At 36.3% G+C, this 17,761-nt stretch overlaps 1 long non-coding RNA gene across 1 annotated transcript in view; it reads right to left on the bottom strand.

Moving 5' to 3' along the window:
• Positions 1-17,470, bottom strand: part of LOC128315775 (uncharacterized) — a 42,598-nt gene extending 25,128 nt beyond the window's left edge. Inside the window, exon 1 of the long non-coding RNA XR_008298856.1 lies at positions 16,318-17,470. This is a non-coding gene — a long non-coding RNA (uncharacterized LOC128315775). The remainder of the gene's footprint in view (positions 1-16,317) is intronic.
• Between the last annotated feature and the right edge of the window lie 291 nt (positions 17,471-17,761).

Below are 17,761 nucleotides of genomic sequence, written 5' to 3'. Positions count from 1 at the left end.
CAGTTTCTTTATTTCTCTTTCTGTTGCTTCATTATTGGTGTCTAAAAATGCAACCAATTTCTGTACATTAATTTTGTACCCTGCAACTTTGCTGAGTTCATGTATCAGTTCTAGCAGACTTTTGGTGGAGTCTGTCAGGTTTTCCATGTAGAGTATCATGTCGTCTGCAAAAAGTGAAATTTTGACTTAATCTTTGCCAATTTTGATGCCTTTTATTTCATTTTGTTGACTGATTGTTGATGCTGGGACTTCCAACACTATGTTAAACAACAGCAGTGAGAGTGGACATCCCTCTAGTGTTTCTGATCTCAGGGGGAAAGCTCTGTTTTTCCCCATTGAGGATGATAATAGCTGCAGGCTTTTCATAAATGGCTTTTATGATGTTTAAGTATGTTCCTTCTATCCCAAGTTTCTTGAGGGTTTTTATTAAGAAAGGATGCTATATCTTGTCAAATGTTTTTTCTGTATCTATTGACAGGATCATATGGTTCTTATCTTTTCTTTTATTAATGTGATATATCACACTGATATTTTTGTGAATATTGAACCAGCCCTGCAGCCCAGGAATGAATCCCACTTGATGATGGTGAATAATTCTTTTTATATGCTATTGAATTCAATTTGCTAGTATCTTGTTGAGAATTTTTGCATCCATTTTCATCAGGGATATTGGCCTGTAGTTCTCTTACTTTGCTGGTCTCTGTCTCTGTCTGGGTCTCTGTCTGGTTTGGGAATTAAAGTAATGCTGGCTTCATAGAATGAGTCTGGACGTTTTCCTTCCCTTTCTATTTTTTGGAACAGCTTGAGAAGGATAGGTGTTATCTTTGCTTTAAATGTCTGGTAGAATTCCCCAGGGAAGCCATCTGGTCCTGGATTCTTATTTTGGGGAGATTTTTGATAACTGAGTCAATATCTTCACTAGTTATGGGTCTGTTCAAATTTTCTATTTCTTCCCATTTGAGTTTTGGAAGTGTGTGGGTGTTTAGGAATTTTCCATTTCTTCCAGGTTATCCATTTTGTTGGCATATAATTTTTCATTTTATTACCTGATAATTGCTTGTATTTCTGAGGGATTGGTTGTAATAATTCCATTTTTCATTCATGATTTTATCTCTTTCGGTCACCTCCCTTTTCTTTTTGAGAAGCCTGGCTAGAGGTTTATCAATTTTGTTTATTTTTTCAAAAAACCAACTCTTGGTTTCATTGATCTGCTCTACAGTTTCTTTAGATTCTATATTTTTTATTTCTTCTCTGCTCTTTATTATTTCTCTTCTGCTGGCTTTGGGGTGTCTTTGCTGTTCTATTTCCTTTAGATGTGCTGTTCGATTTTGTATTTGGGATTTTTCTTGTTTCTTGAGATAAGCCAGGATTGCAATGTATTTTCCTGTCAGGGCTGCCTTCACTGCATCCTAAAGCGTTTGGATTGTTGTATTTTCATCTTCATTTGTTTCCATATATTTTTTAATTTCTTCTCTAATTGCTTGGTTGAGCCATTCATTCTTTAGTAGGGTGTTCTTTAACTTCCATGCTTTTGGAGGTTTTCCAGACTTTTTCCTGTGGTTGATTTCAAGTTTCATAGCATTGTGATCTGAAAGTGTGCATGGTATGATCTCAATTCTCTTATTTGCCACATTCTTATCAATAAGGTTTCTTGTGTTTGTGATTAATTCCTTTATATATTTTGGTGCTACTGGATTCGGTGCATAGACATTCATTAGGTGCATAGACATTAATTCGGTGCATTAGCTCTTCCTGATGGATAGACCCTGTAATTATTATATTATGCTCTTCTTCATCTCTTGTTATGTATGGCTACTCCAGCTTTCTTTTGACTTCCAGTAGCATGATAGATAGTCCTCCGTACCCTCACTTTCAATCTGAAGGTGTCCTCAGGTCTAAAATGAGTCTCTTGTAGACAGCAAATAGATGGGTCTTGTTTTTTTATCCATTCTGATACCCTTTGTCTTTTGGTTGGAGCATTTAGTCCGTTTACATTCAGTGTTATTATAGAAAGATACGGGTTTAGAGTCATTGGGATGTCTGTAGGTTTCATGCTTCTAGTGATGTCTCTGGTACTTTGTGGTCCTTACAACATTTCACTCACAGAGTCCCCCTTATGATTTCTTGTGGGGCTGGTTTAGTGGTGATGAATTCCTTCCAGTTTTTTGTTTGTTTGTTTGGGAAGACCTTTATCTCTCCTTCTATTCTGAAAGATAGACTTGCTGGATAAAGGATTCCTGGCTGCAAATTTTTCCTGTTCATCACATAGAAGATTTCCTGCCATTCCTTTCTGGCCTGCCAAGTTTCAGTAGATAGGTCTGCTACTACTCTTGTGTGTCTACATTTGTATGTTAAGGCCTGTTTATCCCTAGCTGCTTTCAGAATTCTCTCTTTAGCCTTATATTTTGCCAGTTTCACTATGATGTATCATGCAGAAGATCATTCAAGTTACATCTGAAGGGAGTTCTTTGTGCCTCTTGGATTTTAATGCCTGTTTCCTTTCCCAGACTGGAGAAGTTCTCAGCTATGATTTGTTCAAGTACACCTTCAGCCCCTTTCTCTCTTTCTTTTTCTGGAATTCCTATGATATGGATATTGTTCCGTTTGATTGCATCACTTAGTTCTCTAATTCTCCCCTCATACTCCTAGATTTTTTTAATCTCTCTTTTTCTCAGCTTACCCTTTTTCCATAATTTTATCTTCTAATTCACCTATTCTCTCCTCTGCCTCTTCAATCTGTGCTATGGCCACCTCCATTTTATTTTGCACCCCATTTATAGCATTTTTAATTCATCATGACTATTTTTTAGTCCCTTGATCTATGTAGCAGTAGATTCTCTGCTGTCCTCTATGCTTTTTTCAAGCCGAGACATTAATTTTATGACTATTATTCTAAATACTTGTTCAGTTATATTGCTTAAATTGGTTTTGATCAATTCGTTAGCTGTCACTACTTCCTGGAATTTCTTTTGAGGAGAATTCTTCCGTTTCATTATTTTGGCCAGTTCTCTATCCCTTATGCGTTTTAAAAGCTTGTTGTGTGCTCTGCACCTGCGAGCAATGCAATATTAAAGGGGTGGGGTGGTCATACACTGTCCAGGGCATGGCCCTTCAGGAGGTGTGTTTTTGGAGATGGTTACTTGCTCTCTGTAAATGTGACTTTGGTTATTTTATTACCCTACTCATAGTGATATTTTGGACCCTCCGCTAGGTGTGCTTTGATTTGTTCCTTGGAGTAGCCCTATAAAGGAAAACAGACAAAGAGGAGACAAAAACACACAAACACACAAACAACACAAACAAAAACAAAAAACTAAAGACTAAAACCAAAAAATCAAAAAATACCAACTAAAAGTAGAGGTTGGAGGTGGTGCTGATGGATGAGCACATACAAAGAGAGAAATGACAGGAGTGGGAGCGGGGCCAGAGGGCAGAAAAAATAAACATTGACTCGGTATGGAGACTAAAAGGCTTAATCCAGAGAGAGAGAATGAAAAAGGGAGGGAAGAGATAAGGAGGAGAAATGGGGGAGGGGGGAGAATATATCTATATATCCAGAATTGACCTAGAGTTAATCCAGCCAATGCTGCAGCACTTGTCTTGAGGAGCTGTCTGCAGGGTCTATCCTGCTCCGGAAGATACACAGTTACCCAGTGGTTTGGTGTAGTCTGGACCCACCTCCACTCTGGGCCCCGGGACTGATCCCTGAGGCCCCGCCGTGGTGGTGGTGGTGGTGGTGGTGTGTGTGGGGTGGTGGGGATGGTGATTCCCCAGTCTCTTCTCCACTGACCCAGACTCAGTGGACTCTGAGTTGTCTTCACCTGTGCCGCAGGCACAGATGGGGCAGTCCTTCTTACTCCACCAACTCCCCTGACCCTGCACTTGGCTAGGATTCAAAGTCCTGCTCTGTGTGCTCTGGTGCTAGGGAAGCACCTTTCAGTGCAGTCCAATATGTAGTTCTGGCTGGCTTTGTCTGTGCCATCACACTTCAGGGAGGACTGCCATTTCCTACTGTGGACTGCACTGTTGACCTCGCTGCTGACCTCACCGCCGAGACCCGAGGGTGGCCTGTAACTTCTTTTTCATTTCTGATTTTGGTTCTTTGACTTTTTTCTTGAGTCTGCTAAAGGTTTATCAATTTTTTTTTTATCTCTTCAAAGATCACCTCTTAGGTTATTAATCTTTTCTATTTTTTTGTTTCTTTCTTATTTCCACTCTTATGTTAATTATTTCTTCCTGCTTCTAACTTTGATATTTGTTTCTTATTTTTATAGTTCATTTAGGTATAAGATTAGATTATTTAAGAATTTTCTTGTCTCTTGTGGTCAGGCTGTATCACTATCAACATTACTATTAGAACTGCTTTTTCCGCAACCGAAAGATTTTGAACCATTATTTTTCCATTTTCATTTCTCTCAAGGAATTTTTTTTATTTCCTCTTTGATTCCTTCAATGACCCATCAGTTGCTTAGTAGCATGTTGTTTACCTCCTGTGTGTTTTTTTCTTATAATTCATTTCTAGTTTTACACTATTGTGGTAGGAAAATATGGACAATATTAATTCAATCTTTTGAAATTTATTAAGATTTATGTTGTGGCCTAACATGTAATCTCTCCTGGAGAATGATTCACATGCACTTGAAAATAATGTGTATTTTGCTTTTTTTTTTTTTTTTTTTTAATGAAATGGTCTGTATTTTTCTGTGAAGTCTATCTGGTCTAATGTGTCTTTCACAGCCATTTCCTTATTTGAATTTTCAGTCTGGATGATCTATCCATTGATACAAGGGGGATGTTAAAGTTCCCACTATTATTGTATTACATTCCATTTTCTCCCTTTATGTTTGTTAATATTTGTTTTATATATTTAGATGTTCTAATGTTGAGTGCAAAGATATTAACAGTTATTATATCTCCTTATTGGATTGATCCCCCTATTATGTAATACCCTTCTTTGTCTCTTGTTACAGTCTTTGTTTCAAAGCCTATTTTGTCTGCATATTGCTACTCCATCTGTTTTCCACTTCCATTTGCATGGAATAACTTTCCATCCCTTCACTTTGAGTCTGTATGTGTTTTAGGTCTAAAGTGAGTCTCCAGGAGGCAGTATATAGATGAGTTTTGTTTGTGTTTGCTTGTTTGTTTTATCCATTCATTCACCTGAATATTGAATATTGGAATATTGAGTCAGTTTACATTAATTACTGATCAGTATGTATTTATTGCCGTTTTGTTAATTGCTCCGGTTACATTTGTAGTTATCACTTCCCTTCTGTTTATCTTGTTGTCTTACAATTTGAGGACTTTCTTCAGTGTTAGGCTTGGATTCCTCTTTTTAAATTATTTTGCATATTTCCTAAAGGTTTTTGGCTTGTAGTTACTATGTAACGCCCTCAGTATAATAGTCTGCATTAGTTTGATGGTAAGTTAAGTACAAATACACTCTAAAAGCACTACTTTTTTACACTAGCCCTTCACATTTTATGTATTTCTTAATTTGTAGATATAATTGATTTCATAATTTTGTGTCTTTTAACCTTCTTCTTGGTTTTATAAATGATTTATCTACTACCTTTAACTATACATTTGGTTTTACTGATGTTATTTTTTTCTTTAATATATGTATATTTTTTTATTTCTAGTTATGACCTTTTCTTTGCTGAAAGAAGACACTTTAACATTTCTTATAAGGCCAGTTGAGTGGAGATCAACTCCTTTATCTCACCTTCAATTCTGAATGACAGTATTTCCGGGTGGAATATTCTTGATTGTATGATTTTTCTTTTCAGCAGTTTGAATATATCATGCCACTCCCTTATGGACTGCAAAGTTCCTGCTGAAAAGTTAGCTGACAGTCCATGAGATTTCACTTGTACATAAATATGTGCTTTCCTCTTGATACTTTTAAGACTTTATCTTTGCTTTTTGACTTTCTAACTACTATGTGTTTTCTGTAGACCTCCTTGGGTTCATAGTTTTGGGGTTCCCTCTGCTTCCTAGACCTGAATGTCTGTTTCTTTCCTCAGGCTAGGGAGGTTTACAGCTGCTGTTTCTGCACCTTTCTCTGTCCTCTTCTGCTGGGGCCCTTATAATGCAAAAGTTATTATGCTTAATGTTGTTCCAGGGGTCCCTTCATATTATCTTTTTTTTTCTGTTCAGCATGAGTGATTTTCAATCTCTCTCCTGTCTTTCAGCTTGCTGATCCATTCTGCTGTTTTCTCTAATCTCTTGTTTTCCTCTAGTGTTTTTTTTTTATTTCATGTACTATATTTTTCAGCTGTGATATTTTATCTTTATTGAACTTCTCTCTGAGTTAATCCTTTCTTTTTTCAATTTCATTGAACATCCTTATGGCCATTACTTGGAACTCTTTTTCAGTAGATTGGTCCATTTAATGTGGGTCTTTTTCTCAGGTTTTGTCTTGTGCTTTTGTTTGGAACATGTTTCTATGTCTCCCTATTTTGTCTCATTCTCTCTGTTTGTTTGCATTAAGTAAGCCAGCTGCATCTGTTTGCCTTGACAGCAGTGGTTTTATGTAGATGGCCTCCTTTGTGGCCCAGAGCACAATGCCACCTGGTCATAAGCACTGGCTTCTCTGAGAATGTACCCCGTGTGGGCTGCGTGAACCCTCTTATTATGAATGAACTGCGACTGGTATGGGTGTACTGGTGGGTGGAGCTGGCCCACAGCCTGGTTGTCTGCAGTGACCACCTCAGTTACTGTGGGTGCAATGGTGGGAGAACTATATGTACTTTTTTTATAATGGCCATTGTAATGGGCATGAAGTGATACCTCATAGTATTTTTAATTTGCATTTCCCTGATGATTACTGAAACTGAAGATCTTTTCATGTACATGTTGGCCTTTTGCAAGTCACCTCTGGAAAAATGTACAGTTAGGTCTTTTGTCCATTTAGATGGGCCAGTTAGACTGTTTGCTTTTTAATTTTTATCAGCATGAATTTTTTACATATTTTAGATATTAACCACCTATAAGATATATAGTTTGCAAATACATTTTTCCCTTCAGTAGGTTGTCTTTTCACCTTGTTGATAATTTCTTATGCTGTGTAAGAGCTTTTTAGTTTGATGTAACCCAGCTGTTTTTTTTTTTTTTTTTTTTTTTTTTTTTTGTTGCTCATGCTTTAGGTGCCACATCCAAAGAATCATTGCCAATGCCCATAGCAAATAACATTTTTCCTGTTTTCTTCTAAGAATTTCATGGTCTCAGGTTTTATGTTTAAGTCACTTCAAGTTAATTTTTGTTAGTGACATAAGAAGGGGGTGCCGTTTTATTCTTTTACATGTGAATACCTAATTTTCTCGGCACCTTTCATTAAATAGACTGTCTTTTCTCCATTGAACCATATTGGCTCCCTTATTAATATTGATTGTATATGCTTGGGTTTACCTCTGGGCTCTTAATTCTGTTCCATTGATTTCTTTGTCTGTTTTTACACCAGTACCATACTGTTTTAATATAGTTTGATAGTACAGTTTAAAATCAAGGGTTTTGAGGTCTCCTGTTTCTAATTTGCCAGGATTACCTTGGCTATTCAGGGTTGTTGTGGTGCCATCTTATTTTTAAGACTGTGTTTTTTCCTCCTGTAAAGTTGCCACTGAAATCTTGATAGAGACTGCACTGAATCTATAGATTGCTTTTAATAGTACATATATTTTAATATTAATTCTTCCAATCCATAAACAGAGACTACCACTCATTTTTTCATTTCTTCTTTGATTTAACTTCAGTATCTTGAAGTTTCCAGAGTAGGGATTTTTCACTTCTTTGGTTAAGTTTGCTAATAAGGATTTTATTGATTTATTTATGCTCTTGTAAATGGGATCTCTCTATTTCATTTTCACATATTTCATTGTTAGTATATAGAAATACTACTGCTTTTTATGATAATTTGGCTTCCTACAACTTTACTGAATTCATAGAGATTTAAGAGTTTTTAGGTGTGGACTTGAGTATTTTCTATTTATAAAACCCTATCATCTGCAGATTGTGACACTTTTACTTCTTCCTGTACAATTCTGGTGCTTTTACTTTCTTTTTCTTTTCTGACTGCTCTGTAAGGATTTCCAGTAATGTACTGAATAGGAATGGTCAGAGTCAACACTCTTGTTTTTTATCTTTTTCATTGAAGTCGTTACTACAGAATGTTATACCGGTTTTAAGTGTACAACATAGTGACTCACCAACTCTATAAGTTAAGCTCTGCTCACCACAATATACCATACATTACCATTATTATACCATTAACTAGATTTGCTATGCTGTGGGTTTCATCGCATGCTTATTCATTCCATACTGAAATATAGAATCTCTCACTCCCCTTTACCCATTTTGCTCATTCCTCTCCACCCTCCCTTCTGGAAAGCACAAGATTGTTCTCTATATTTCAAGTTCTGTTCATTTTTCTTGGTTTATTTGTTCATTTTGGTTGGGGGTGGTGGATTCCACATATAAGTAAAATAATGTAATTGTCTGTATCTTGTTTCCTTTAGCGTAATACCTTCTGTGTCCATCCATGTTGTCATAAATTGCAAGATATAATTTCCTATTATGGAGGAGTAATATGCCATTGTATAATTATACCACTTTTTCCATTCTCTCAGATGCACCCCTTAGAATGCACCCCCCTTTTTTTCCAATATATGAAGTTTATTGTCAAATTGGTTTCCATACAACACCCAGTGCTCATCCCAAAAGGTGCCCTCCTCAATACCCATCACCCACCCTCCCCTCCCTCCCACCCCCCATCAACCCTCAGTTTGGTCTCAGTTTTTAAGAGTCTCTTATGCTTTGGCTCTCTTCCACTCTAACCTCTTTTTTTTTTCCTTCCCCTCCCCCATGGGTTTCTGTTAAGTTTCTCAGGATCCACATAAGAGTGAAACCATATGGTATCTGTCTTTCTCTGTATGGCTTATTTCACTTAGCATCACACTCTCCAGTTCCATCCACGTTGCTACAAAGGGCCATATTTCATTCTTTCTCATTGCCACGTAGTACTCCATTGTGTATATAAACCAAAATTTTTTTATCCATTCATCAGTTGATGGACATTTAGGCCCTTTCCATAATTTGGCTATTGTTGAGATGCACCCCCTTTTTAATTAGTGTTTTTATTTTCCTTGGGTAAACATCCAGTATTGGAATTTCTGGATTGTGTGGTATTGCTACTTTTAATTTTTTGAAGGAACCTACTTACTGTTTTCCACAGTGGTTGTAGTATTTGACCTTCCCACCAACAGTGTATGAAGGTTCTTTTTTCTCTACATCCTCACCTAATCTTATTATTTTTTTCTGGTACTAGCCATTCTGACTGTGTGGGGTGATAACTCATTTGTGGTTTTGATGCATTTCCCTGTTGGATGATTGATGTCAACCATCTTTTCACATGTCTGTTGGCCATCTGTATGTCTTCCTTTAAAAAATGTCTTTTAGGATTTTTTTCCCATTTTTAATTGGATTGTTTAGTTTTTGTATGTTGAATTTAAGTTTTTAGATACTTTAAATGTTAAACCCTTATCAGATATGTCCTTTTCAAATACCTTTTTTTCATTCATTAAATTCCTTTTTAATTTTGTGACTGGTGTCCTTTACTGCACAAAAGCTTTTAATTTTGGTGTAGTCCCAATAATTTATTTTTGCTTTTGTTTCTCTTGACTGAGGAGATATATTTAGAAAATGTTGCTAAAGCTGATAACCAAAGTATTACTGCTTATGCTTTTTTTTCCCCCCTTAGGAGTTTGTTTTATGGTTTTAGGTCTCACTGTGGCCTATAAGCCAATATCTCTGATGAACATGGATGCAAAAATTCTCAATAAAATATTAGCAAACTGAATCCAACAATATATTTTGAATTTATTTTTGTGTATGGTTTTAGAAGTGGTCCAATTTTCCCAATACCGCTTATTGAAGAGACAGCTTTCTCCCTATTGAATATTCTTACCTCTTTTGTTTTAGATTAACCAATCATGTAAATGTGGGTTTACTCCAGCCCTCTGTACCCTGTTCCCTTGATATGGGTGTCTATTATGCCAGTACCATATTCATTTGAATAGCATAGCTTTATGATAGATCTTGAAATTTGAGATTGTGATACCTGTGGCTTTGTTCTTTTTTCTCAAGAGCTCATTGGCTTTTCAAGTTGGTGGTTCCATACAAATTTAGTATTATTTGTTCTACTTCTATGAAAAATAGCATTGGTATGCTGACAGGGACTGCATTGCATCTGTAGATGACTTTGGATAGTATGGACATTTTAACAATATTTCTTCCAAACCATTAGGATGGAATATCTTTCCATGTTTGTATCATCTTCAATTTCTTGTATGAATGTTTTATACTTTTCAGAAGACCGGTCTTTCACTTCACTGTGTAAGTATATTCATAGGTATTTTAATAGTTTTGGTACAGTTGTAATTATTGCTGAATTTTATTGGTGTATTAGCCATTATCACCGTTGTGAGAAAGACAAACCAAGAAACAGAACCTTAACTGCAGAGAACAAACTGATAGTTACCAGAGAGGATGTGAGTGAGGAGTTTGGTAAAAATAGATGATATGGATTAAGGAGTGCACTTATGATGAGCACTAGGTGATAAAAACCTTAGAAAAAATGCAACACATTTCTGTGAATTAATTTTTTACCCTATTAATTTACTGAATTATTAATGATAATGGCTTTTTGGTGGATTCCTTAGAGTTTTCTATATATGGTACCATGTTCTTCTTTGATGCCTTTTATTTATTTATTTTGTCTGATAGCTAGGACTTCCCATACTACACTGAGTGTGATGTTAGCTGTGGGTATGTCACATATGGCCTTTGTTATGTTGAAGTATATTCCGTCTCAACCCACTTTGTTGAGATTATGAATTGATGTTGACTTTTGATGATAGGTTTTTTTATCCTTCAGGTTTAATGTCATAAATGTGTGGATATAGAGAAGCATCTTTATTCCCTGGAATAAATCCCCCTTGAATCTGTTGCATGACTCTTCTAATGTATTGTTCAATGTGGTATTTTGTTGAGAGTTTTTGTATCTTGGTTCATCAGGGATATTTGCTTGCCATTTTTTTTTGTCATGTCTTTACCTGGTTTTTATATCAGGATAATGCTGGCCTCATAATATGAATATGGAAGCATTATTTACTTCTGGATCTTTTGTTCTAGTTTAAGAAGAGGAGATATTAATTTTTCTTAACGTGTTAGGTAGAATTCACCTGTGTAGTCATCTGGTCCTGGACTTTTGTTTTTTGGGAGTTTTTTGATTACTCATTCAATTTTGTTACTAGTAATTAGTTTGTTCAGATTATCTATTTCTTCCTGATTCACCTTTGGAAGAATGCTACTTCTCTTTTTCATATATCATTGTATTTATTAGACTCTTTTCTCCATTTCTTTTCCTAATGAGCCTGGGTAAAGGTTTATTAAAATATTAAAATTGTTTATCTCTAATGGGTACCTGGGTGGCTCAGTTGTTTAAGTGTCTGACTTTGGCTCAGGTCATGATCTCACAGTTTGTGAGTTTGAGCCCTGCATCAGGCTCTGTGCTGACAGCCCGGGGCATGCTTCGGATTCTATGTCTCCCTTTCTCTCTGCTCCTCCCCTGCTCACGTTCTGTCTCTCCTACAAAAATAAACATACAAAAAACATTTTTTTTAATTGTTTATCTTTTCAAAGAACCATCTCTTGGTTTCATGGATTATTTCTATTCTTTTAAGTCTCTTTCATTCCTTCTATCTGCTTTGGGCTTTGTTTTTCTTTATCTAGTCCCTTGAAATGTGTGGTTAGATTGTTTGACATTTTTCTTGTTTTTCTAAGGAGGGCCTGTATTGCTATGAACTTCTTAGAACTCCTTTTCCTATATCCCCAAAATTTGGGGCCATTTTGTTTCCATTTTAATTTGTCTCCATGTATTTTTTCATTGACCCATTTTTTTTATGTTTATTTACTTATTTTGAGAGAGAGAGAGAGAGAGCGCGCGCGCACACACACAGGCGAAGAGCAGAGAGGGAGAGGGAGAAAGAGAATCCCAAAGCAGGTTCCACACTGCCAGAACAAAGCCTGATGCAGGACTCCATCTTAGGAACTGTGAGAACATGACCAGAGCTGAAATCAAGAGTTGGACGCTTAACCAACTGAACTTCTCAGGTGCCCCTGACCCATTGGTTGTTGACCAACATGTCATTTAGCTTCCATGGGTTTGTATATGTGTGTGTTTCTTGTAATTCCTATCTAGTTTCATAATGTTGTGGTGAGAAATGATGCTTGATAGGATTTCAGTCTTCTGAAATATATTCAAACTTGTTTTATGGCCTAATACGTGATTTCCCCTGAGGATAGACCCATGTGCACTTGAAAAGAAGTATATTCTGTTTTTGATGGAATTTTCTGTATATACTTGTAAAGTCCATTTGGGCTAATGTGTCTTTCAAAGTCATTGTTTCCTTAATGATTTGCTGTCTGGATGATTTATCCTTTGATCTAAGTGGAGTTTTAAACTGCCTTACTATTACTCTATTACAGTCTTTTTTTCCTTTTATGTCTATTAATATTTGTTTTATATATTTAGGTACTCCACTGTTGGGTACATAGATATCTATAAATGTTATATTCTCTTCTTGGATAGACCCCTTTACCATTATATAATGCCTTTGTCTCTTGTTAGAGTCTTTGTTTTAAAGTCTAATTTTTGATGAAAGCATTGTTACCTAGGGTTTTGGGGGGTGTTTTGTTTTCTACTTCTATTTGCATGGGATATCTTTTTCCATTCCTTCACTTTCACTCTGTGTCTTTAGGTCTGAAGTGAGTCCCTTGTAGGCAGAATATAGATGTTTCTTTTTAAAAATATACTCTGTCATGTATGTCTTGTGTTTAGAGCATTAGGACATTTACATTAAAATAACTATTGATCAGTACGTATTTATTGCCACTTTGTAAGTTGTTTACTGGTTTTCATAGTGTGTCTCTTTCTTTAATCACAAGAGAAGGAATAATCATCAATATTGTGTTTGGCTTTTTATTTGTTGTGTATCTCTTAAAGGCTTTTGAGTTTACAGTGAGGTTCATATGTAACATCTTACATATGTAGTAGTCTATATTAAGTTTATAGTCATTTAATTTTGTATCTATTCTGAAACCATTACATTTTGAGTCCCCTGTACCACATTTTATGTGTATGTTGGCATAGTTTATATGTTTTTAATTAGTGTTTTTTATTCCTAATGCTAGCTTTAGAAGTGATTGTTCTACTACCTTTACTGCTCTTAGTTCTTTTTAAAAAGTTTTGTCTTATTCTTTTGTTGGGAGCATATCCTTATATACTATCATTTTGTTTGACCTTTTTTTTCTATGACTTACCCAAACCAGGCGTATCTCCTAAAATTGGAAAAATGGCCTTGTATAGGAATGTCCCCTGTGTCAACTGGGTGCTTTTGACATCTTTAACTGTCTAGTTGGAGATGTAGCTGGCATGGGCTGGGGGTCCTGGGGTAGTCTGCACATGGATCATCCTGGTGGGATAGCTGGAGCTGAAGTGGGCACAAGCCATGATGGTCCCCAGGTCCTGTGTGCACAGGGTGCCATAGCAGGATAGCTGAAGTGGATTGGGTACAAGAATGGGGGTGCTCCATGCAGCTGGGCATCCTGAGCTGAGGCAGCGCAGGCTGAGGGCTCCTGGGTTACTCATCACAGCAAGTACCCTAGTGGGTGGATGTTTTTCCAGACTAGCGTGGATTGATGGATCCTATGTCATTGAGCACTGGTGAGCCCGAGTGCAATGGCTGGAGCCATGGCAGGCACAAGCCAGAAAATCCCTGAATGTTCTGGGCAGTGTGGGGGTTGGGGCTGGTGGGACAACTGGAGCTGAAGCACATGTGGGCTGTGAGGTCCCAGGGCACTCTACACTAGGGGTGTCCTGGTGAGGGTACAGGCCTAGAGTGTTCTGGTGTGCTTTGTGCCTGTGTCATGTTGGTGAGATAGCTGGAGCTGTAGTGAGCATTGTCTAAGGAAGTCCCATTGTGCGCCTCACTGGAGGTCCCATGGTGAAATGGCTAGAGCTGGTATAGGCTAGGTGCCCAGAACCTACTGATGCAGCAGGCTGGAGAGGAATCCCAGATCCTGCTCTGTACTATCCAAGTGCAGGGGGTAAATGAACTGTGGCACTTGCTAGCCCCTCCAACCCTGGCAGGGTTCTAGCTATTTCCCTGCTATTGAGCAAAATTTTAGTCAGTTCCTTTATATTCTGGTTGTTATATCAAACCATAGCCTCTTTTTTGTGTCCCAGAGTAGATAAATCTGCTCATACCCCTAACTATCCCCTCCTGACTGCGGTGGCAGGGGTGGGTGTACAAGTCATGAATACTAATGAGTTTTTGTAAATACTTACTATAAGAATGAGAAATCCAATCAATAATTAGGTATTTACCCATGAAAAATGCAAAAGTATGTCCACATGAAACCTGTGAGTCAATATTTATGACTGCTTCATTCATACTCCTCTAAACTAGAAGCATGCCACATGTCCATCAGCAGGTGCATGGATAAATAATCATAGTATGTCCAGTCAATGAAATAATACTTAGTGCTAAAAAGGAGTTTTCTCTTTTAAAAAACACAGGTATATCTTAAAGTATGATGCTAAGTGAAAAAAGAGCAGGATTTGATTTATATGGTATCCTGGAAAGGAAAAACTCTAGAAAGAAATATCAAATTAGTGGTTGGCAAGGGCTCGTGAGTGGGGAGCACATTAATACAAATGCATGCAGGGAAACTTTTGGAGGTGATGAAAATGTTCTGAGGTAGAGGTTACATGACTTTACACATTTGTCAAAATTGGCCAGAGGATTTCTTTTACTCTATACTGGTTATACCTCAATAAAAGTAAGCTCCAAATAGATATATGAGACCTATAAAATGCCTAAATAAATGCTAAGGTACATGTATAACCTTTACGTTTAGAAAGCGTGACTAAAGATGTAAATTATTTTTAAATTAGTCATAAGATTCAGTGCAATTATAATCAAAATTTCCTGTAATTTCTCAGACGGTTTCAAAAATTTACATCAAAGAACTAATGAGGTGACTTGGTTTCATCAAATATCAAGACTTATTATAAAGATAAGGTGATTAAGATGTATGCTATTGTCTGAGGGAAAGAAAGATCAATAGGAAAAACACTCAAGTAGAGACTAAAGCCTTTGTGGGACTTTTATATATACCAGGGTAGGAAGTAGATATATTATGTATATGATACAGACCTAAACGTGAACAAAAAATTAAAACTGTAATTTAGGCAGCCGATGTTTTCCTTTAAAAGATATAAATCATAAGAGATGAGTAATTCTGACTCTAACATTTACAACTTCAACAGCACAGAGAGACGGGAAAATTAAAGGGAGGGAAGTAACCTAGAAAATACAACCAACATGTATTACAGACAGTAGAAAAACTCAGAATAATTCCTGTCGGTCAGTAAGAATATAATCCAGTAGAAAATTGCCAAAGAATATGTATTGTAACTCAAGAGAACACAATTAGGCAAATAAGGATGAAAACAGAGACCACAATATTACTAGAAGTTGGGGAAATGCAAAACACAAGTAACGTAATTGCAAACCCATTATACTGACAGCATGTCCTACAAACTAAGAAATCAATTTCTTAGCACCCTCTCATACCTATGTGCAAAAACTATGCACAGTGCAGCCAATAGAATTATTTGTAATAGAGAAAAACAAGACAACACAAATATCTATCAGTGAAGGGACAGAGAATTAAACCATAGTGCATACATCAATGTAATACTGTATACTACCAAAATAACTAAGAATCACTAGTTCTAAATGTTTAATGGAGTAATTAAAAATCTTTATATTGAGTAACAAAAGCATGTTCTAGAATAATGTGCAGAATGCAATACCATTACAGACATTAAAAACACAGCAAGCAGACTGGTATCTTTTCATGGATATATATGTACATAATAGAAATTTTAAAATTTAGACACTAGTATCCTAACCTAAGAATAGTGATTTCATTTTCAGGGAAGGGGTGGACAAAGTTGGCTTGTGTAGGGGGAACATAAGGAACTTTAACTGTATGTATGCTATTTTATTTCTTAAAAAAAAAATAAACGAGGCATGTAGGGACTAACTGGAAAGGTGACTAGTAGAGACAATGTGTAATGATTTGTCATTACTTGATGCACAGTACCAGTTCAAAATTTAAGGGGATCATGACATGGTATGGAATTTGGCAAACCATAAAATTTTGGACCTCACTTCATAAGTGGATATTTACCATTTCATCTTCAATCAAGGTTGATAACTTTCCAAGCTTTTTGCTATGTTGAGGGTGTTGAAATTCCTTCTTCCAAAGGGACAAGAAGATCCATTCAAGTACTTTCTCAACTCGGAGGAAATTAGAAGGAGGTTATTTTTACAAAAGTACTGGGGAGTCCTAACCACATTTGATTACTCTCCGTAATTTATTTTATTCTTGGATTTTTACATGAAATACATGACTTTGGAAATAGTCATTAACTAGCTCCTGAAACAGTCCATGCACACAATTCAAGACAATTACTAACATATAAAGAACTCAAGAAATAGGGGCATTATGCTTCCATACTTGCAAACCCAAATGCTATCAGTTTTGTTTGCTATGTATGTGCCATTTTCAATATGTTACTTTTATATATCAGAGCAAATACTCATTGCACAAAAAATATTTACAGATGACAGGCATGCTAATCATTCTGCCTATTGTTGAGGACAAGTTAGGCTGATCTTTGAGAGCTATGGTTCAATTAAAAAGCTACAGTGCTTATGTATTCTGTAATGCTGATTCTTTGTCAATAGTCAAAATTATAAATGCAACTAAGTGAATGATAGTACTACATACTTTTCCTTATGATTTGTCAAGTGAGAGGCATGAAAACTGAGCCAAGATTACTTTTTAGTAAATAGTTCTGGGTCTTTTCAACATGAACCAATAGATAATCCAATCCTGTTCAGAATTGTAGGATGTAAGCCAATATAGTTTTGAGACCATCTAAAAAAAATGATGATTTTAGTTTCATAGTGGTCACTAGTTCTAACAGTTGAAAGCAGGGTCAATATCTATTGATAAACCTTTTACCTAGTTGATAAAAATAAGCATAAATTCAGATACTAGTTATATTTCCAGTGTTCAGAAAAGATTCTTTTTTTTTTCTTAGTTTATTTTGGGAGACAGAGAATCCCAAGCAGTATCTGGGCTGACAAAGCTCAGGGTAGTTCCCGCGAACCAGTGAGATTATAACCTGAGCCAATATCAAGAGTTGGATGCTTAATGGACTGTGGCAGCCAGGTAACCCAAAGAAGAATCTTTCAGAGAAACACTTCAGAAGACAGCCCTGTCCACCCATGCTATTTCAATCTGTGACAAGTCAGAAGTCCTTAGATTCTGACCTTTTCATGAGGTCTTGTACACACTTACATGAGGTTTTCAATCAGGCAGAACAAAGGAAAATAAATTTGTGAAAACTACATTATTATTAATAGCTTCCCTCACAAAGCAAAGGAGATGGGGAAACCCAAGTCATTGCTCTTAGTATTTTTCCTGACACTCCTGCAGACAAAGTATAGATATACTACCAAGAAATAGTCGAAGTTACAGTGACTGTGCTTTAAAAGTGAGATATATTTTATTCTAAATCCATCCATACTGAATTATGCTATCAAGGTTATTGATGCTGAAAATC

The sequence above is a fragment of the Acinonyx jubatus genome, chromosome A1 (assembly GCF_027475565.1).
Source record: "Acinonyx jubatus isolate Ajub_Pintada_27869175 chromosome A1, VMU_Ajub_asm_v1.0, whole genome shotgun sequence".
Classification (NCBI taxonomy): domain Eukaryota; kingdom Metazoa; phylum Chordata; class Mammalia; order Carnivora; family Felidae; genus Acinonyx; species Acinonyx jubatus.
Note: the sequence above shows the minus strand (reverse complement) of the source record. Positions and strands in the feature narration are given on the sequence as shown.